The sequence below is a fragment of the Erythrolamprus reginae genome, chromosome 3 (genome assembly GCF_031021105.1).
Source record: "Erythrolamprus reginae isolate rEryReg1 chromosome 3, rEryReg1.hap1, whole genome shotgun sequence".
NCBI classification, from domain to species: Eukaryota; Metazoa; Chordata; class Lepidosauria; order Squamata; family Dipsadidae; genus Erythrolamprus; species Erythrolamprus reginae.
Genome location: NC_091952.1, coordinates 229,523,498 through 229,545,570, shown reverse-complemented (window position 1 = coordinate 229,545,570; position 22,073 = coordinate 229,523,498). Strand labels below are relative to the sequence as shown.

General features: G+C 39.4%; 1 protein-coding gene across 4 annotated transcripts in view; it reads left to right on the top strand.

The window, feature by feature from the left end:
- The first annotated feature begins 12,928 nt into the window (after nt 1-12,928).
- The window catches only part of RNF19A (ring finger protein 19A, RBR E3 ubiquitin protein ligase), a 39,509-nt gene continuing 30,364 nt past the window's right edge, over nt 12,929-22,073 (top strand). The window contains exons 1-2 of one of the 4 annotated variants that reach the window (XM_070748127.1): nt 12,929-13,292; nt 17,147-17,277. The gene's annotated coding sequence lies outside the window, so the exon portion shown is untranslated. Of the gene's footprint in view, nt 13,984-17,146; nt 17,278-22,073 lie in introns of all 4 variants that reach the window. The other 3 variants (XM_070748128.1, XM_070748129.1, XM_070748130.1) reach the window with 3 other exon arrangements.

Genomic DNA, 22,073 nt, shown 5'->3' with positions numbered 1-22,073 from the left:
CCAGAGGAGCCTTTCGGTGGTGCTTAAGGAAGCTTTGGCAGTCCAGAGTGAACAAAGCATTTTCCTTTCTCTGGGCACTTGGAGAGGAAACAAACCTCTGCCAGTGCCCAGAGAAAAGAAACGCTCCCTTCGCTCTGGGCAACGACTGTCCTCCTCCTCTTCTTCCTCCTCCTCCTCCCACCCAAATTCCGAGCTTTTATTTCTTTCCTAATGGGTTTACTCGCATTATTTGCTTTTACATTGATTCCTATGAGAAAAATTGCTTCTACTTACAAACATTTCTACTTAAGAACCTGGTCACAGAATGAATTAAGTCACTGTAATTAACCAGCATTTAAATTTTGATCACCTGATCATGGAAGAACCCTTACTGGATCAAATAATGTCCATCTAATCCTGCTTCTGATTCCTGCAGTGATCCACCAGTGGTTTGAGGGAAGTCCATAACCAAAATAACTTATTGTTATTCCATATCATGCCTTTGAAACAAAGCAAAAACTATCAATTTTTGTTTGTTTATTTAATATCCCACCCTCATCCATTGAGAGATTTGTGTGTGTGTGTGTGTTTAAAGGTCCCTGCAATTCTAACTTCTGGGTACTTGTGGGATGGAAACTTCCTTAATTGATGATGTATCCTGATGGTAGACAAAGAGCAGTAATTCTGGGAATTCTTTTGAATCCTCTCCATCAATTGTGCATCATTTTGAAAGGACTTGCGCAATTTATTCTTGGAATCATTTGGGTAGTTTTGGTTCTTCCTAAAACTCAGGATATGATGATAACTTCTAAAAGCTCTTCCATCTTGCCCACTACTGAGAAGAGTACTTTCAACTTAGCTTGTTTCCACGTAGGAGAAAGCTGAACAACAAGCTCAAACTCAATCCAGACAAGACGGAGTGGCTGTGGGTCTTGCCTCCCAAGGACAATTCCATCTGTCCGTCCATTACCCTGGGGGGAGAATTATTGACCCCCTCAGAGAAGGTTCGCAACTTGGGCGTCCTCCTCGATCCACAGCTGACATTGGAACACCATATTTCGGCTGTGGCGAGGAGGGCGTTTGCCCAGGTTCGCCTGGTGCACCAGTTGCGGCCCCATTTGGACAGGGAGTCATTGCTCACAGTCGCTCATGCCCTCATCACCTTGAGGTTCGACTACTGCAACGCTCTCTACATGGGGCTACCTTGAAAAGTGTTCGGAAACTTCAGATCATGCAGAATGCGGCCACGAGAGCTATCGTGGGGTTTCCTAGATTCGCCCACGTTTCTACAACACTCCGTGGCCTGTACTGGCTGCCGATCGGTTTCCGGTCACAATTCAAAGTGTTGGTAATGACCTTTAAAGCCCTACATGGCAGTGGACCAGAATACCTCTGGAACCGCCTTCTACCGCACGAATCCCAGCGGCCAATAAGGTCCCACAGAGTTGGCCTTCTCCGGGTCCCGTCGACCAAACAATGTCATTTGGCGGGCCCCAGGGGAAGAGCCTTCTCTGTGGTGGCCCCAGCCCTCTGGAATCAACTCCCCCCCGGAGATTAGAACGGCCCCCACCCTCCTTGTGTTTTGCAAGTTATTCAAGACCCACCTATATTGCCAGACATGGGGGAATTAAGACATCTCCCCCAGGCTTTCTTATATTTTATGTTTGGTATGTATGTGCTGTATGGTTTTTAAATTGTTGGGTTTTTTAAAAATATAATTTTATTATTAGATTTGTTCCATTGTTATACTGTTTTTATTATTGTTGTGAGCTGCCCCCAGTCTTCGGAGAGGGGTGGCATACAAATCTAATAAAGAAAGAAGAAAGAACTATCTCACACTAGGATTACAGTAGGTTTACACGTGGTTGTTTCCTTTTGATTTAATACGAAGCAAACCATTGTGGATCGAAAGCCATCCTTTCTGACACATGACCTAAAATCTATCTGCTACTTTCAGAAGGTTCGAAGGTTCCCACAAAATATTAATGTTTAATGTGACGGAAGGGTGTGTGTGTGGATTAAAATAAGTGTACAATCAGTATTTCTCTGGATTGGTTCTGCAACCCAACAAAACCGACACAGACTTCAGAGGATAATCAGAACTGCAGAAAAAACAATTGCTGCCAACCTGCCTTTCATTGAGGATCTGTATGCTGTAAGAGTCAAAAAGAGAGCTGTGAAAATATTTACTGATCTCTCGCATCCTGCACATAAACTATTTCAACTCCTACCCTCAAAACGTCGCTACAGAGCACTGTACACCAAGACAACTAGACACAAGAACAGTTTTTTCCCAAACGCCATCACTCTATTAAACAAATAATTCCCTAAGCACTGTCCAACTATTTACTAAATCTGCCCTATTATTACTACTAATTTTTTTCTCATCATTCTTATCACTCATTTCCTCCAACTTATGACTGCATGACTGTAACTTGTTGCTTGTATCCTTAATGTTGTTTGTTTCCTCGTTGCTTATTTGACCCCTATGACAATAATTAAGTGTTTTACCTCATGATTCTCTACAAATGCATCCTTTTCTTTTATGTACACTGAGAGCATAGGCACCAAAGACAAATTCCTTGTGTGTCCAATCACACTTGGCCAGTAAAGAATTTATCTATCTATCTATCTATCTATCTATCTATCTATCTATCTATCTATCTATCTATCTATCTATCTATCTATCTATCTATTGGATTTGTATGCCGCCCCTCTCCGTAGACTCGGGGCGGCGAACAACAGTGGTAAAAACAACATGTGACAATCCAATACTAAAACAGCTAAAAACCCTTATTTTAAAACCAACCATACATACAAACATACCATACATAAATTGTAGAAGCCTAGGAGGAAAGAATATCTCAGTTCCCCCGTGCCTGACGACATAGGTGGGTTTTAAGAAGCTTACGAAAGGCAAGAAGTATGGGGGCTATTCTAATCTCTGGGGGGAGTTGGTTCCAGAAGGCTGGGGCCGCCACAGAGAAGGCTCTTCCCCTGGGTCCTGCCAAACGACATTGTTTAGTTGACAGGACCCGGAGAAGGCCCACTCTGTGGGACCTAACCGGTCGCTGGAATTCTATTCTATTCTATTCTATTTGTATTTTCACATAAATGTAAATGTAAATTAAATAAAATTTAGTTTTTTACTTTATCCTGCCGACTTCTTTAGCATACCCACATTTAATTTTTTGAAGGTTGTCAGCTGCATATCATTCAAAGATCAATCGCCTGCCATTCAGAGATTCATGCACTACGCCTTATACAATGATTCCTGACAGATCTATCTTTTTCTTTTATGTACACTGAGAGCATATGCACCAAGACAAATTCCTTGTGTGTCCAATCACACTTGGCCAATAAAGAATTGTATTGTATTGTATTGTATTGCATTGCATTGCATTGTGTTCTATTCTATTCTATTCTAAGAGGACACTATGACAAGATTTTCACATAATACAATGCCATTTAAAATAAATTGCCTGCATTCATACATCACACTGAAACAAAACCCAAACAAATATTGCTGATTAGTTTAACAATTATTTGTATCAAAATGGGTTGGGGGCAAGTTAAGTTTTTATTTAGAATGGCGTGAACAGCTATGTATGATGATTGCTTTGATCTTCAGACAATCGTTTTAAATTATATGCCTTTTCGTTTGAGGTCATTTGATACATTTCGGGTCCTATTTTGAGTAGCGGACTCTGAGCCAAGGTTCTTTTGGCTTATTATTTATTTACTGCACTTTGTTACATTTATATCTCTTGGCAAAAGCTAATAGGGCACTTGCAGAAATCAGTGGTGCACTTAGAATGAAAACATATAACAGACAACTGGGGCATTTATAGCCCCTTATCTGTCTGCTTTGTTGTGTTTGTTTAATACAAGAACTAATTAAAAAATTTAAACAATAGAATGTAAGCAATGACTGCCTCCATCCCCCATGCCTCTCAAAGAGCCAGAAGTGATTAAAAATCAGGAGTAGTAATATTAATGTGTCTGTGTTTTTAGGACATTTGCCTCAGTATCTTTCATATTTATTTCTTTGTTTTGATCACAGACCAATATAAAACTATTGTAATAACATTCATTGTACAACAGAAAAAAAAACCCAGTTCAAATAAAATAAAAATAAAACTTTTAACACAAAAATTACAAGGCACAGGGATTAAAAGAGGCTTGTCAAATGCTACATTTTTTTCTACGCTGTTCTATGGAGTGGAGAGTTGTTCTCTGATAAAAAGCCACCTGAAGAGCATTTGAAATGTGGATTGACAGGCGGCGGTTACATATAAATTGGGTTGACAAATCAGAAATGCTAAGTCACTTGGGAAAAACAAGGGAAATAATTAAAACCATAAAAAAGCAAAAGTTAAGACTATTTTGGATGTGTGAGGCGACACCCAGAAAAATATAACATAAGGGACTTCACTTAAATCTCCCAAGGAAAGATTGAAGGCAAATGAGGTCCAGGCAGAAGAAGAACATCATGGCTTCAAAATCTAAGGGACTGGCTTTGGACAAAACTCAGCAGCCCTTTTTCGTGTGGCTGTTGATAAAAATAGGATTGTCAACATGATCGTCAATGTCTGATGATGGATATGGCAGAAGAAGAAGAAGAAGAAGAAGAAGAAGAAGAAGAAGAAGAAGAAGAAGAAGAAGAAGAAGAAGGGATGAAAACCTGGGAGAGATGTATAAAATTAAAATCAATAGTCTGAATGCCAGACAGACAGACAGATACAGTTACATAGATAGATAGATAGATAGATAGATAGATAGATAGATAGATACATACATACATACATACATACATACATACATACATAAGGTATATAGATAGATAATCAAATGAATGCTATTTTATTTATCTGTATATTTATATTCTGCCTCTTTGAAAGACTCTGGTGGCTCACACGAAAACATTAAACTATGAGAACATGAAATCATTCTCCAACAAAATAAAACACATTGACCTCTAAACTAAATGTAAAATGTCTCCTAGTCCTAGATGCATTTCCTTCCACTGAAGTTATTTTTCATTCTCCACCCCAAAGTCCTATTAGAAAAGCATGGTGTGAACCACTCTCTCAAATGTTAATAAGGAAGAGTCTTCTACTGAACACAGTGTTTCTGGATTCCCTCCCCATTCATATAATTGTGTTAGGGAATTCTCAGTCTTGTCCTCTTACCCAGCATGAAGTGGGCAGGAAGAATCTACTTGGGTGAGATGGCCCTGAAGATAACAAAGCAACTAAGTCATAAAGAGATTTACTGCACTATGTAATGAATGGCACTTTGAATTTGACATGGAGGTTTACCAGCATTCATTGTGGCCCTCACAGAATCCATGTTATTGTGTGGCACTGGAAGGATTGATCAGCAAGTGGGCAGCCAGATTTTGAATCATTTGTAGCTTCCCAGTTGACTTTAAAGACAGCTCTGTTACACTTCAGCTGACTGCGTTCCTGCATAATGCTAATCCATAAATCAGTTTCTGAAACATCCCCCCTGTCGAGTTCAGATACTGAAGAGGCAGGAGGCTGACAGTGAGACTCCAGCTCTTTGTTGGTTATCGCAGTGATGGCGAACCTATGGCACAGGTGCCACAGGTGGCACGCGGAGCCATATCTGCTGGCACATGAGCTGTTGCCTTAGCTCCAGTGTGCGCGTGTGCACCAGTCAGCTGATTTTTGGCTCAGACAGAGGTGGCGCTGGGAGGGCATTTTTGGCTTCCAGAGAGCCTCTGAGGGGATGGGTGTAGCCTTTGGAGCCTGGGAAGGGCAAGAATATCTCCGGGACCGCCTTCTGCTGCACGAATCCCAGCGACCAGTTAGGTTCCACAGAGTTGGCCTTCTCTGGGTCCTGTCGACTAAACAATGTCGTCTGGCGGGACCCAGGGGAAGAGCCTTCTCTGTGGCGGCCCCAACCCTCTGGAAGCAGCTCCCCCCAACGCTCTATACAGTGGGATCACAATCTCCCTCTTCCTGCTTGTTATGCCTCTAGCTATGCAGCCAAGCATTCTACTTGCTTTCCCTACCGCCTGACCGCAGTGTTCACCCATTTTGAGATTGTCAGAAATCACTACCCTATAAATCACTACATTGGAAAATAATTGAGAAACAATGGACTAGAGTGAAAACTTCCCCGCTTCTCAGAATATACCTAACACACACACACTCAAAAAAAATAAAAATAGGTTCAATGTGTTAAGCCAAAACCAGCAAGTAAAACCCAGGACATTTTTTGTGTGCAATATAATGTGTGTGGATCAAATTGATATTTTTGCTAGCTGACAAAAAGTGTGGGCCGCCTCACACCCTGGGCTCTGGTGTCATGCATGCAGTAATAATCACACCAGTCTGGGATCAACTTGCCTATCGCCACACATATCCACTGCATAATTGTCTCATGATTTAGTGTGGAATATGGGGGCTGGCTCAGAGCTGGCTTTGAACTAGTACTTAACAGTGCCAACATTTTAAAGCGGGTGTAGACACAGTAGGATAGCGCTAATCCATGTTGCCCACAGCAAGTGTTACTCTGGAAAACAATCAAACCTGTCAGCAATCTCGCCCAAGGCCCCCCTCACTTCCTGCAGAATTTTCTTCCCACACAAAGGACTTTATCCCCTTTCACTCTTAATTATAGCCCTCTAGCCAAATATACTGATATATTTCTGGTTTCCGCTCCACAACCTCTTAACAGAACTATGTGCTTTATCTTTTCTAATTAGATTTGTTTTGGCACATCCTCATAATACTAGTGTACTACTGGGTGTAAATATAAAAGCACAATTGATTGGATTGTTTATAGTGAAAGTGAGATAATTAGTGAAAGAAGTAAGAGGTTCTAACACATGGGAGAGGCCATTTCTTTTGTTAGTGTCAAGAGAGGGTCTTGGGAGAAATAACTGGGACACAGAATAAGGGGGCGATAATTAAAAAATATATCATGAAAGTAAAATTACTGCATATAAAGAAAGTACAAATCCTACGTGAAAAAGCACTCGCGGACAGATTAACCACCCAGTGGAATTAATGGAAAGTGGACATAAGAAAAGCTTCTTAAAGAATTATGTTAGGGAATGTCATAGAAGTGTGCTGATTTATGTTAATGGAAAATATGAAAAAGGATGCTGTGTGGAATGAGAGAGTTAAAGAGACTGGCAATGAGAAACAAAAATTGCTGTAAGAGAGAGATTACTGCAAAAAATGAGGATAAAGGGGAAAATATTGCATAAATTGTAGAGGAAGAGTTGCAAAGAATGAAATCAGTCACAGCAAGAGACTTCTATTATTTTGAAAGGCAACATAGAACAGTTTTGATTGAAATAAAAGTGTTTTTGTAAGTGGATAAACATGCTTTAATAAGGAGCTTCCAGCAACTCAAATGGAATTGAAAGTAAAAGTGATTAAATTATTTACGATGAAATTGAATGAACAAATGCTGGCGAAGTATTTTAGAAATTATAAGGGAATGATTGTGATATGTGAAAAGGTTGAAATTAATACTATAAACTTTGTCCAAAAATGGATGAAAAGGAAATTATAAATTATTATTATTATTATTATTATTATTATTATTATTATTATTATTATTATTATTATTTATTAGATTTGTATGCCGCCCCTCTCCGAAGACTCGGGGCAGCTCACAACAATAAAAACAATATTATAACAAAACAAATCTAATATTAAAAGAAGCATATAAAACCCTATCATATATTTAAAAAAACAAACAGCACATTCATACCAAACATGAAACAAAATATAAAGAAGCCTGGGGGAAAAGGTGTCTCAACTCCCCCATGCCTGGCGGTATAAGTGAGTCTTGAGTAATTTACGAAAGACAAGGAGGGTGGGGGCAGTTCTAATCTCCGGGGGAAGTTGATTCCAGAGGGCCGGGGCCGCCACAGAGAAGGCTGAAATACTGAAATGTTGAAAAAAAAAAACAAAGCTATAGCTTACAGGAGTAGATGGTGTAACTGAAAAATTCTATTCTAAATGTTAAAATAGGTTTGTGCCTTTACTAATTTTTAGCAGAGGTTGCATCTCTGATGACTTCATAAATGTATCCTTACTGTTTTCCACAGAAAATGAACGATAGCAAAGTGACTGCAAAAAATAGAGATTTGTTTCGTAACAAATTAGTTGCGCTTAATTAGAAGATATTTGACAGAATTCTGATTGGAAAGGTATAAGAGTTAACAACCAGCAAATATTAGAAAGTGCAACATGTTTAACAGAGGTAGAGACCAGATTCTTACTTTTTAAGTCACTGGGAAAAGTATGAATGGAAGAAAGATGACCATTTGGTGATTTGGAGAAAGAACATAATGAAATGAGTAAGCAGGAAATATGATGGATGTAGAAGATTGTTCCATGGAAGATGGATGTAATAGAATTCTTTCCCAAAACAGCTCATAGCAACAAATACTAAGCAATTACCTAGTCTAGCAGTTGAACAGTCTTACGAATTTCACAGTGTGAAGCCAAAATTAAACAATTCTTGTTATAGTTTAGTACGATATGTGACTAAGCCAATTGTCTTTTGCACATTCGCAAACTAAACATGCTTTCAAAATTCATGGAGATTTCAAGTTACCAGTAAATTTCATTCCTTTTGTCGGGATATGTGAATCACCCTTAGAGTCCTCAGGGCTTCCTTTTAATCACCACTAAGGCCTATGAATGAATCTAAAAAATAAGCGACTTATTTTAGTTGTTTCCATATATAGGGCAAAGGATATTCCAAAGGACACACTTCAGGATAAAGGATGACTACACCTGCACATTCTATGGGTTTATTTAAATTTTTGTTTACTATAAACTGCAATATAAACTGGCAGAAACGATGCATAGTTTAAAAAAAAAAAAAACAAAGTACAAGACTTGATTGAGGTGAAATAAATGAATAGATTGTAGATAACCAATGCAATGTTTTGAGACAATAGCAATGGACCTTAAAATTAATTGCTTTTTAAAATCAGAAGATCATATATACATGTGTGATTATGGATTTATTTTGCTGTTTTATTTGTTCCCTTATAACCTTTCTGCAATGCATTTTAGGATTTCTTTCTCTTTAGAATGTTTTTTAAAATTAATTTGTATTGTTGAGTTTCTAAAATATTGCCTGGCTTGTAATATCCTGTCCTTACACTATTGCTTTGTCTTGATATTATTTGGGATTTCTTTTAAACCTTCTTTCATTCTTTACAAATACAAATTTGACTAAAGGGTGATCATGCCTTCTGTTCTGGATGACTTTTACATTATTTATTCAAGTCTTTTATCTTGCCATTTCCTCCTTCATTTACATCACACAGCTCTGAAACAGTACATATTCATGGCATCAGTTAATTCCTATGCTTTACAACTGTTTTTAAGATACTTGTAGTGAAGTGAAAATTAAAACCATACTACTTCAGTGCTATAGCTTTTGTTTTTCCCTGTGTATGATTTTTCATTTATTAAGGAAAATAGTTCTCAAAAGTCTTTATTGAGAAATCTGGTTTTTAAAATATTTTTTGTTATTAAATTGATTCTGTGGCCCAAGTAAAATCCTAAAGGAACAAATTTTCAGAACAATTCTGAAATGTTTTGCTTACTTATGGAATAAAATTCAGAAGAACAAAAAATTAACTTATGACACGTCTGGATTAATGCAACCAGATGGAGTTGCCCTGAGTACCTCATTGGAGTGTATCAATAATCAATTCTCCTACATTTCAGAGGACAGAGAGCCCACAAAATAGTCAATGCTATTTTGAATTCTTGCCATCTCTGGTAATGTTGTTTTACCCTGTTTTCCCGAAAATAAGACACTCCCCCAAAAGTAAGACATGAGAGGTTTCGTAGAATTGCCTAATAAAGGCATCCCCCCAAAATAAGACGTAGATGTGTATATTTTAAAATTTAATAATTATAAGCTAAACTAGTAATTGGTGGCATTGATAGTGCTTGATATATATTGCTTCTATTTATTAATTTTTTGATTGATAGACATAAGAGTTCCAATTTACCATATTTAAAGTTTATTATAAATTAATTGTTTAGTGGAAGACTTAATTCTTCTTTTGAAAAAAATAAGACATCCCCTGAAAATAAGACGTAGCACATCTTTGGGAGCAAAAATTAATATAAAATGCTGTCTTATTTTTGGGAAAACAGGGTACAAGGAATCTACATATTTAACATCAACATTTCTCAAAAGCTATCAAAACAGCAATAGGAGGGGTAAAACACAATGAAGGAAAAGTTCCCTTTATTTTTAAAAGGTTTGAAATAAGGTAGCATAGTAAGAATGAAAATCTAGCCTTTGAGTTTTATATATTAACTCTAAGCTGGCTACACAAGATAATTATCCATCTTTAGAATCTCCTAAACTGCCTTTGCTGTTCTAGTGAAAGAAATATCCAAATACAGTGGTATCTCTACCTAAGAACACCTCTACTTACAAACTTTTCTAGATAACAACCGGGTGTTCAAGATTTTTTTGCCTCTTCTCAAGAATCATTTTCTACTTACAAACCCAACCCTCCAAAACTGTAACTAGAAAGGCAGGGAGAAGCCTCCGTGGGGCCTTCTAGGAATCTCCCAGGAGGAAACAGGGCTGGAAAAGGCCGGGAGAAGCCTCCATAGGAATCTCCTGGTAGGAAACAGGGCCTCCACCCTCCCTTTGGTTTCCCCAATTGCACACATTATTTGCTTTTACATTGATTCCTATGGGAAAAATAGCTTCTTTTTACAAACGTTTCTATTTAAAAACCTGGTCACGGAATGAATTAAGTTTGTGAGTAGAAATACCACTGTACCTTTATCATCTTATTCCATAAAAACATTGACAACTAAATTTTAGGGGATTATCCAGATGACTCAATTCACAAGTAACTTTTGAGCTGAACCACCATTTTAATTGAACTAGATTCAAGAAATTGCTTTGCCAAAGAGGAACTTGTTACAAAAAAGAAGACACATATTTCCACATAGTTTGCAAATGATTATTGTGCATAGATGCAAATTGAGAAATAAATATAACTTATATTTAATACATCTCACTATTGTGGAGGAAGGCTGTCTGTGAATAGATGATCTTGGTGCTTCAGACAGGACTCAAAATAGAAAATGCTGTCAAGTAAAGAACAGTTCTCTAAAGATTCTCATGCAGAGGTGTGCCTTTAGGAAAGTAGAACATGGTTGAAGGGCCAAGGCAATGAAAAATGAGCAAAGGAATTTTATAACACCATCCTTTTCACTAGGAATAAAAACAGAAAAATTGGCAGAGAATTCTGCAAACCCTATTTGTTATGCAACTGATAGTTGAGGCAGTACTAGAGTTCTCCTAGATATCAGATAAGAAACAGCTGATCTGCTACTTATGTTATTTTAATTAATTTATATGAAGAAATTTGATGCTGCCTTGCCAATGCAGAATTTGATAGGCTGGTCTACAAATTGGTGTAGAAAGTCAGCACAAATCCTATTGAGACTTTATTTCCAGATAAAGAATCAAATGCTCATCCTATTAGGTCCATTGTATAATTGATTATTCATAAATCAAAGGATCCAATTGTCTTTTCAAAACTTTAGTTCCCACTTCCCAGTACTGGGAATTTAGACTTGAATAGTATTCATACTTTTGTTTTGCTAGTTTCTGCAACATGTTCCAAAATTGATCAATTATTAGTGAAACAGTATAGCTAATAATTAAATAATATGTTATTTCAAGTGTTTTGAGGTGCTTTATGGATTATAATTAACTCATTTTTTTTTCTTGTTCTAATCCAGGTGGGGGAGAACAAATGATAAATAAAACAATGCAAGCTACAAGTGTTAAGAACTGATAAATAAAACCATTCATTCAAGCAGACTTCAAGGGTAAAAAAGAAAAGAGAATTTTAAGTTTTTACTAAGTGACAGCATGGGTCCTTGGTATTCAGGTTATCTATTCACTATGTTAACCTGTAATTGTAAAGACACTACAGAATTTAATTTAATTTATTAAATTTATAAGCCGCCCAACTCCTTTTGGACTCTGGGCAGCGTACAGCAGATAAAAACAATGTAAATACAGTTAAAACCCCCAAAAACAAAACAATCATTCAACATTTATTTGTGAATAGAATTATACAAGATGACACAATACATATATTAACTGTAATACAGATCAAGGCCAAAGTTGTGAGGGTAAATGCTTTAAAAAGATGGACAAATTTCAATTTGGGATAGCCAGACACGTGTATTAGGTTGCATCTCGACTTGCATTTCACCAGAAATTGGCCTGTGAAACTTTTCTCTCTCTCATTTCCCTACGATCTGGCCTTCCTCTCGTCCCAACCCACGGATTTACAGCAGTTAGCAGTTGAATTCTGGGAGTTGAAGTCCGCCTCTCTTACAAGTTGCTACGGTTGAGAAATACTTGGTTTAAAAAGTAATATTTTCCACAGATCCCATCTATCAGGGCTGCTCCACGCTTATCTAAAATCTTTGTCATTCCTTGGAAGACTATCAGGCGATCAGCCCTTACTGGGATCCAAGGAAATCAAAAAGGGCAGAACGGCCCAGCAAATTCCACGTTGTCTGGCGGTATCCCCCACCCCATCCCACAGAAAATGTTACCACAACTTACTAGCGGGAACGACCCGCTTCGGGGCCAATTGGTCCTTTGCGGCCACTCTTTCCTTTCCTGGGCCCCCAAGATTAAACACACAACCCCCTCCCCCCAGGGATAATTTATGGCAGCGGAGCTTCGGCCTGTGGAAGACATTTTCTCCTCCCATATTCGCCAAGGAGGGCTAACGGGACCCTCTCAGCCAGTCGGGGCAGATGAAAAACGCAACGCGGCCGTGTATCTTGCGAGGAAGTCGGTTCCCCTCAGGAGGAGCAAAGCGGGGCTGTCGGGAGGATTCCCGAAGTCCTCCCTCAGGACACGCCGCCGTCGCCTCGCAGAGGGAGAAGGCGAACTTGAGGAGAAAATGCCGCCCGCGCTGCTTCCCAGGCCTCCTCTTCCCCCTCCTTTCCTTTCCTCCTCGCCTCCTCCGCCGCCGCCGGACAGACACCGGGCTCAACCCCCAGGCGGCCCCGCCTCGTCTGTGAGCTCAGCGGGGGAGCGAGGCGGAAATCTCCCTCTCGGCGGGCCAAGCCCAACCCTTCCTTGCCTGGGGCCTGCCAGCCTTTCCTTCCCCCCTCCTCCCCCTTCCCCGCCGCTTCCCTCACACGCTCCTCTTCTCCCCCCTCAAAGGCGCTTCCTGCGCGGCGCAGGTCGGGCCCAGCCGCCTTGGAGGGGGTTTGCCTCAGCCGAGTCCAAAGGTATCGGGGAAAGGCGGCGGGATTGTGCCGACAGCTTCGGGCGGGGGCGGGTGGGGAGGCCTCCAGCCGGCGGCGGTGAAGCTTGTGTTGAGGGTGGGGAGGGGGGGCGGTAAGGAGTTCCGCGGAAGCCGCTTGGCAAGGCAGCGAAGGCGGGAGGGCTCGACTTGAGCCAACGGGCGGTGGCGGCTGGGAAAAGAAGGACGTTTCGCTTTCGGGGCGCGGAGAGGGCTTAGGCGGCGGCAGGAGCAGCGGCGGCGGCGGCGGCTCCTCTCACATTGCTGGGGAGTGAAGTCATCGTGGCCATTGTCTCCCCTGAGCTGCCCGCTGGGCGGCCAGAGAGTTGGGGGGATCCAGTCGCGAATCGTGGGGCTCGCCGAAGCCGCCGGGCAGATTTCCCAGTCACCCCTCAGACCGTCCCGAAGAGGTTGGTTCCTCAGGCTGCGGCCCCCCTTTCCTAGATTAGGGGCGTCTCTTCGGGGGGAAAGCGAGCAAAGTCCCTGCGGAGTACCCCGAGAAGTTTTCCGGGAAAAGAACTTCTCGGCAATCGACGCCCTCGTTCCCGGACGAGTCTCCTCTCGCTTGCAGAAGAAGGAGGAAGGCGGCGTAAAGCAGCGCCACCTTAAATCCGAAGCCTCGAAGTAACTGAGGGAAAGAAAGCCTCGCTTCCTTGCAAAATAAGAAAGGTAGCCCGGTAAGCCAAAGAAAGGAAGTTTTATTCCCAAGTGACAGGGGAAATGTTTTCCACATTCAGCCTCAATTATTAATTTTTTTTTTGGGGGGGGGGGGGGGGAGATACAATAATCGTTTATATCCAAAAATAGGATTACGACTTCTCCTCCTTCCCATAAAAAATACAATTTACTTGAAAGGAATTCAGGTACTTTCCCATTTTTATTTTTTTTTAAAAGAGGTATAACCGTGGTTGTAAATTCCTTTAGGAAAACTGACCTTAAGGGGCATGCTTAAGTAACAATATTTTCCTGGAATTGTACAGGTAACATGCTTTAATTGGTCGCAAAAGAATACCAAATATTGAATTGGAAACATTTGATATTCAAAAGAATATTTGGTATTCAAAAGATTAACCCTTGAAATAGTTAACATATTAACTGTGCTATTTGGATATTTTTTTAAAAAATGTTTGGATGATAACAGTGGTTTCAAATTGGTAGTAAAGGAATATCAAATATTGAATTGGAAACATTTGGTATTCAAAAGACAGATTAGACCAGCCCTTGGAATAGTTGACAAATTACCATGTTATTTGAATATTTTTAAAAACACGTTTGGATGGTAACAGCGGTTTCATATTAGTAGTAAAGGAATATCAAATATTGAATTGGAAATATTTGGTATTCAAAAGAACAGATTAGACCAGTCCTTGAAATAGTTGACATGTTACCTGTGCTATTTGAATTTATTTTAACAGGCTTGGATGATAACAGTGGTTTCAAATTGCCTCACAGAGACAGGCTATCAGACTAGCACAGGTTTGAAAAGGCAAAAAAGAGATATACTAAGTGGATGCAATGTGGGAAATTTAATGCTACTATTTACACCTAAAGTAAATGTTTTTTTAAAGCTTAGGTAAAATAACAAAGCTTGTTTCTGAAGTACACAGGATGTCAGCATAAAATAAGGTGGAATTTTCCTTTCCTTTTCATTAGTCAACAGCTGTTGGCTGGTGACTGTTTTGCTTAATGGAAATATTGCTAGCTTCTGTGTTAGAAACCTAAGTTTAAGGAAGTACCTTTGGTGATCTGGTTAAAATATACTACTGCTGGAGAAGCAAGAGTAAGTGAGAATATCCACATGATAGTATTGTATAGTATAAGCTATTGTTGGCAGATCAGCCTTACCACCTTAAAATATAAGTTTTGGTATATTACGTCAATTCCTCAACATAGGTCATCTTGATAGTTACTGAGAAGACAATAAAAATGAGTGTAAAAGTCGGGTCGTTTTTCAGGACTAGCAATGTAGGAGTGATCTTAAATAGTTTAGTTTCTGTCTGTCTTTTTAAAACTGACATAAAGCATTGTTGAAAAATAGGGGTGGAAAGCCTGGCTCAAACCAATTTACTAATATGAATAGTTGATTGGGAAACTTGTGGTTGGTTTGGAGACAACCTTGAAATAGTGATTGTTGCAAGATTGTTATACTAGAATTGAAGCCAAGTACACCTCATTTCTTTATTCCAGTTCCCTGTGGAATTCATATGTGTACATATTTTAAGAGTACTACCAAGGAATAAACATTCCAGCATGCATAATTTATGTCTCAAACTACAAACTAGTTATTTATTTTTGTCCTAATAGGGCAATACAGTAATTAAATCAGAATTAGCATATTCATAGTATCAATTGTACATCTCAATCCATGTTGGTAGTGGTATGCATAGTTAGGGTTATTAAAAAACTATGTAAAATAGGGTAAGTTGTTGAGATAAATGCCCTTGAAACTTATAAGAACAAAATGTTAACATTCGTGGAAAATTGGCTTTTTGTTATTACAACAGTGATGTTGATAGTTATATTTAAGAAATGAAAGGTGAAGAAACATTGCCTTAAAATGGGCTTTGTACTTAAGTCATTGTGTTCAGAATTCCGTACATAGCCTGGAAGGAAATGTAAGCAAGAAATTCTTAAGGTGGATGTTTCTGTGCTTTGTCTTTGAAACTACAAGAACTACAATGCAACACACTTAGGGAAATAAATTAAAATATTGAAATTGTGATTGTTTGAATTGGAAGCAGTTGTCTGAGCACATGTTATCTCTTTTTGGAGACACGTGTATTTTATTTTAAATATGTATTAACTTCTACTTGCATTTAAATCTAGTTGGACATTTATTAATTTAAAGACTTTTCCTTTAAATTAGTGTGCAACAGGACTGCCCCTGCTCTAATGCTTATCTAAAAGACATGACAAAGTTCAATGAATGGGAAAGAAGGAGGGGGGTGGAAATGAAGCTCAGATACTAAATACTGTACTCATATATTCAGATTCTGTCCACATATGGAAATAGTAGATAGTTTGTTAGAATTACTGTCCATAGTAATATCTAGTGGAGAACCAAAGCTGGGTGTTTCCAATATGGAGGTGATGGAATAGTTTTTCTCTTTTCCTTCATTTTGCAGCCTAATCAGGTTGGCAAATGTGAGAGGAAGGATAGAAAGATACAGCATATTTTCTTATATTTTTCTGATATGACATGTGATTTTTATTGTCCACATCTGTCTATGGACTTCTTTCTCTGAATTGTGTAGCTTTCCATGGTTGTAGACAGGTATTTTGCTTGTTTGGAGGAATATGGCCAACTTTGCAGAAAGTTCTGTTTATTTTTAGGCCTCATTTTCAAACTTTCATTCTCCAAAATATTGTGAGCACAATCGGTATTTTTATTAAATGCCAAGGAAAAAGAAGAAAAGTTTTACTTAGTGTTTATTTAAATACCAGTCATGACTTTTCCATATTTCCAGTGTGAACTTGTTGTCTTGTTTTTTAATATATTGTCTGAGAGAGAATTCTTCAAAACCTGAATGCTTGAATGCTATTCAGTAAACTTGAACTGATCTTGCTTCAGTATTGCTTGGATTTCCCCCCCTCACCTTGAGTAGATATTTTCACTTTTTGTGCAATTTATAATTTATGCTGGAAAAATTAATAAGGTATAGAATTAAAAATCAAACTCAGATGTCAGGACAGCACATGACTTCTCCCCCTTCACTAAACTGGGTGTGGCCAGCACACCACTCATCTGGGCTTCTAGTTTGATAGCCCTATCTTAAAGCAATCCAAACAATATTTGCATATTAATAGAGGAGAACTTCTACTTCTTTGCTTTCCTTTCAGATCCAAGATTTGTTTTCATGTTAACCTGATAAGGAATAATCAACTAATTTATTACATGGCTATACTACAAATTTGAGCATGATCTTTGAGATTCTATTGCTGGCTGGCACATGGAGGCTTATTTCATTAAGGTAATGTCTTGATTTAATTATATTAATTACACTTCATTTTCATGAATTTAGAAATCTGATATTTTCTGTTTTGAAATAAAGGATATATGTCAGGGGTGAGAAACTGGTGGCCTGTGGACCAGATACGTCATGCCCAGGCCATGCCCACCCCAGTTCTACAACAGGAAAAAACGTTGCAATATATCACGTGATGGCAACATGACGCAGCGAGTTTGACACCTGTGATATATGTTTGAGTAAACAAGTTATATTTAACATATAATTTCTCTAAAATGTGACACATTCATGTTTAAAATCTACACGACAGTTGTTTCTTCTGTTTTTAATATTTCAAGGTCTCTGATAATATACTAACTCATTATTATAGAATACATGTAAGCTTTTAACACAATTTAGAGGAGAAATGATAACTTGTTAACAAAATGTTACCAACCACCTTGTTCTCATAATGGAGATTTCCAACTCACAGGCTAAAATGATCAAGAAACAACTCTGGTGCTTTGAGTAAGCACTCTTCTAATTCTGAAGTTCTGTACTTAAGCTTTCCTTTATATCCCACAAGAGCCATGCGTGGTCATTTCATGCATTCTCTCTATAGTACGAAGTGAAACAGTTTTAGCATATTTATAGCTAAGAGGTCGCCCTGTTAAGACATAACCTACTAGGGTTTTTCCCCCAGTCCTAACAGCATCTTAACAAGTCTGGTTATAGCATTACAGGTAGTTCTTGTTTAACAACATAATTGAAACCAGCATCTTAGTCATTGAGCAAAGCAGTCATTAAGCTTCATTAGTTTGGCCAACAACCACAATCTCAGGACTCCTGGATAGTGAAGTACCTGTACTGTATTTTTTGGAGTATAAGATGCATTTTTTTCCCTCCTAAAAGAGGCTGAAAATTTGGGTGCGTCTTATACTCTAGATGTAGCCCCGCCTACCCGCTGGCCCCTACCTTTTGGCCTCTGCGTGTCCTCTTCCTGGCTGTGGAGATTGCAATTGACAGTGGCTTGTGTTTTTGGCTCCACCCATTGCATTTTCAGCCTCAAACGCTCAACACCCAGTGCCCAAAATGGCTACCCGGAAATTCCGGAATAGCTGTTGCTTTCTCTTACCCCTTCTGCGCTTTGCTTGCTTTAGTCACTGAAGCTTCCTCTGATGATCAGCTATGCTTTTGAAGCTGTTTTTCAGCCCTAACACAAGCTAAGTTATCTTCTGTGCTTTGCCTGCTTTTCTAATTGCTGCTCCCCTCCGACACTCAGCTGTGCTTTAAAAGCACAGCCCCAACCAGTCCTAACCTCAAAACCAACTAATATGCTGAAGCTGACCAAGCTAAGGACTAGTCAGATGAATAGCTGGTAGGCAGAATTCCACATACACCCCACCCTATTTTCCTTCCCCAAAACTAAGGTGCTTTCTGTACTCCAAAAATATAGTAAATGGCTGGAAACTGCTGCCTATTAGAGGGTTTTATACTGAAATGTTCCTGCACAGAGAGAAAATCCTTCTTGGGGCTGCAGGAACAAGATGAAATCTTCAGAACTTAAGCTTTGATCCTGTAGCCCACCAATGAATTTCCCCTTCATGCAAGATTTCACTCCATTTTGGGGCTTGTAAAAAGATTTCAAGTCCCTCCAAAATTTCCCTGCCGCTTTCTCCGTTGACTTTCTGAGAAATCCAACAGAGAATATTGCAAATGGCGATCAAATTATTGCAAAGTGTTTGGGAATTAGTTGCAGATGTGAGCCAATTGCCAAGTGCCCAAAATGTCATGTCATGGCAGGCTGGTGGAGCGACATTTTACACAATCTGTTTCAGTGGCCATTTAACTTTGAACAATTGTTAAACAACTAGTCAGGAACTGCCTGTATAGGATTTGCAAGAGTTGTATAAGTCAATCAGAATAAAGCTGGAAGGGAACTTGGAGGTCTTCCAGTCCAACTGCCTGCTCAAGCAGGAGAACCGATACCATTTCAAACAGGTCCAGTCTTTTCTTAAAAACTTCCAGTAATGAATCACCTATAGCTTCTCAAAGCAAGCTGTATCCATTGGTTAATTGTTCTCACAGTTAGGAAGTTTCTTCTTAATCCCATGTTGCTTCTCTCCTTGATTAGTTTCTATCTATTACAGTATTTCTTGTCCTGCTTTCTGCACTTCGGAAAATAAGTTGACCTCTCTTCTTTGTGGTAGACCCTCAGAAACTGGAATACTGCTATTGCGTCACCCCTAGTCGTTCTTTTCTATAGACTAGTCATATACAGTTCGTACTACCATACTTCATATTTTTGTCTTCAGACCTTTAACAATCTTTGTTGCTCTTCTTTGGACTTTTTCCAACGTCTCACCATCTATTTTTTGTAATGTGGTAACCAAAATTAGATGCAGGATTCCAGGTGTGCTATTATTATTATTATTATTATTATTATTATTATTATTATTATTATTATTATATTTGTATGCCGCCCCTCTCCGTAGGCTCTTACTAAGATGGTACTAATAGTTCACTTGATTTTGATTCTGTGCCTTTGTTTATACAAGCAAGGATAGTGTTAGCTTTTTTTGGTTGCTGTCCCACCCTACTGGCTTATGTTTATGTGATTGTTCACCAGGACTCCCTGTCACAGTTACTGATTTTGAGCCATGTTTCACCTAATGTATACTAGTAGCTTTTAGTTTTCATGCCTAGGTGTAAACATAGCTTTTCTACACATTAAATTTCTTTCTTTTTTTATTTTTTTGGAGTCCATTGTTTAAGTATGTCAAGATCTTTTTGGATCCTGAGCCTGTCTTCTGCGGTGTTGGCTATTCCTGCCAGTTTAGTGTCATTTGCATATTTGATGAGTTTCCCTTCTATTCCCTCATCTAAATCATTTATGAAAACACTGAAAAATATTGGGCCTAAGACAGAACCTTGTGGTATCACCATTGCTCTCTTCCCTTCATGTAGATGTATTACCATTAAGGACAACTCATTGAGTATGATAATGCTGCTGTTGCTACTTTGACAACAGCATCACCATAGCATTTCTTCTTTCTTCTGCTGGTCAAGCATGATGGAAAGAGAAATATGTGGATATTTGTGTGATTATCAAGCCATTGCATTTTTAATCTATTACTATCTTCCAAAGATGCTAATTGTTTTGTTAATCATTCAGCTTTAGGATTACTACTTCGTAGTTGTCTCCAACGATATCATAAAATTTAAAACTTGACAGTTGGCTTAAGAGTATGGAGATTACTCGAATACTGCACATTTTTATTCTATGTGTTGCTTTTTCTGTGGATGAGCAGTTGTGTTATGTGGTTTTAAGAACATATACAATACATCAGTTTACCTTTATCAATTTTTTGCTTGAAATGTTGCAATTAGAATATTCTGTTTTGATCAATTGATTTAGCTCATACTGTACCAAAATTTTCAGAAATGTCCATGTACACTTATGAATTCTAGATCCCATATATTTTGAAGATGCTATATTAGGAATACTTGTATAAAACAACTATCAGGTCTGATTAGTTCATGGAGAATGTCCATAAAGTAGGGGTGTTAAACTTGATTTCATTGAGGGCCGCAACAGTGTTGTGTTTGATCTTGGGTGCATGGCCAGGAGAGGACATGGCAGCTCAACGTCACTCCTGTTTGGGGGTGCCTGTGGGGGCCTGAACGGTCTGCCAGCAAAAACAGGTTCCCTCTCTATAACTCTGGGCAGCACAATAAGGAAAATAAACATGTGGCATAGATTTTAAAAAAATACCTCAAATGCCAGAAAGAGAAGAAAACCATTAAAGCTAATTCAAGGCCAGCCACCCACTTTAACCCAAGGCCGTTGGAGATAAACCGATTTTCAGAGCTCTTTTGGACTTGGCCAAATAGGAGCCAGATGCATCTTGGAGAGAATGATGTTCTGAAGGGCAGGTGCTTTAACAGAGAAGGCATCCTTCCTAGGCCCATCAGGTGATTTTGCTTAATGAATGAACTGGCACCTGGAGCATGCTGCATGCCAGTTCTGTCTGTGTAGAAAATGTAATAAACCAATTCCATATAAAATATCTTTCCCTAAAAAAAAACCCCTACTAAAAAAAACCCTGTTCTTTCCACATCTGTGTGAACTTAGCAGACATCTTGAGTTTAATGGGCAGATTGTGTGAGCATGAGCAGTAGAGATAATGTGCTCTAGGTCCTTGTTTCCTTCATGTTTTGGGTAAGTACCCATAATCCCTTTTCTGGCTTAGACCATGTCAGGTAGGCAGATTCCACTGATAACGACATCTTTCAAAAAGATAATAAGAATCCAAGTAATGTCAACATGTGTAGGAACACTTTGAATAGGACCTCGTGGCACAGTGGTTAGAATGCAGTATTGCAGCCTGAAACTAGAACTTTGAAAGGGCTGTACATCACTATGAAGCTACAGTGATCCCCCGCTCGTTGCGAGGGTTCCGTTCCAGGAGCCCCCGCAACGAGCGGGTTTTCGCGAAGTAGCGATGCGGAAGTAAAAACACCATCTGCGCATGTGCAGATGTTGTTTTTACTCCCACAGCGCTAGCGAGGAGCCGAAGATTGGGGGCGGCGCGGCTGTTTGCCGCCGGCATGGGGGGCTTCCTAGCAGCCCCCCAAACCCGGGTTGGGGGTCCGGGGGGCGCTGTCTCTCGGCGCTTTCGAGCTGAGTCCGGGAGCGAATTCACTCCCGGACTCAGCTGGAAAGCGCCGAGAGACAGCGTGGACAGGCCCGTTCCTTGGCGCTGTCTCTCGGCGCTTTCGTGCTGAGTCCGGGAGCGAACTCGCTCCCCGACTCAGCT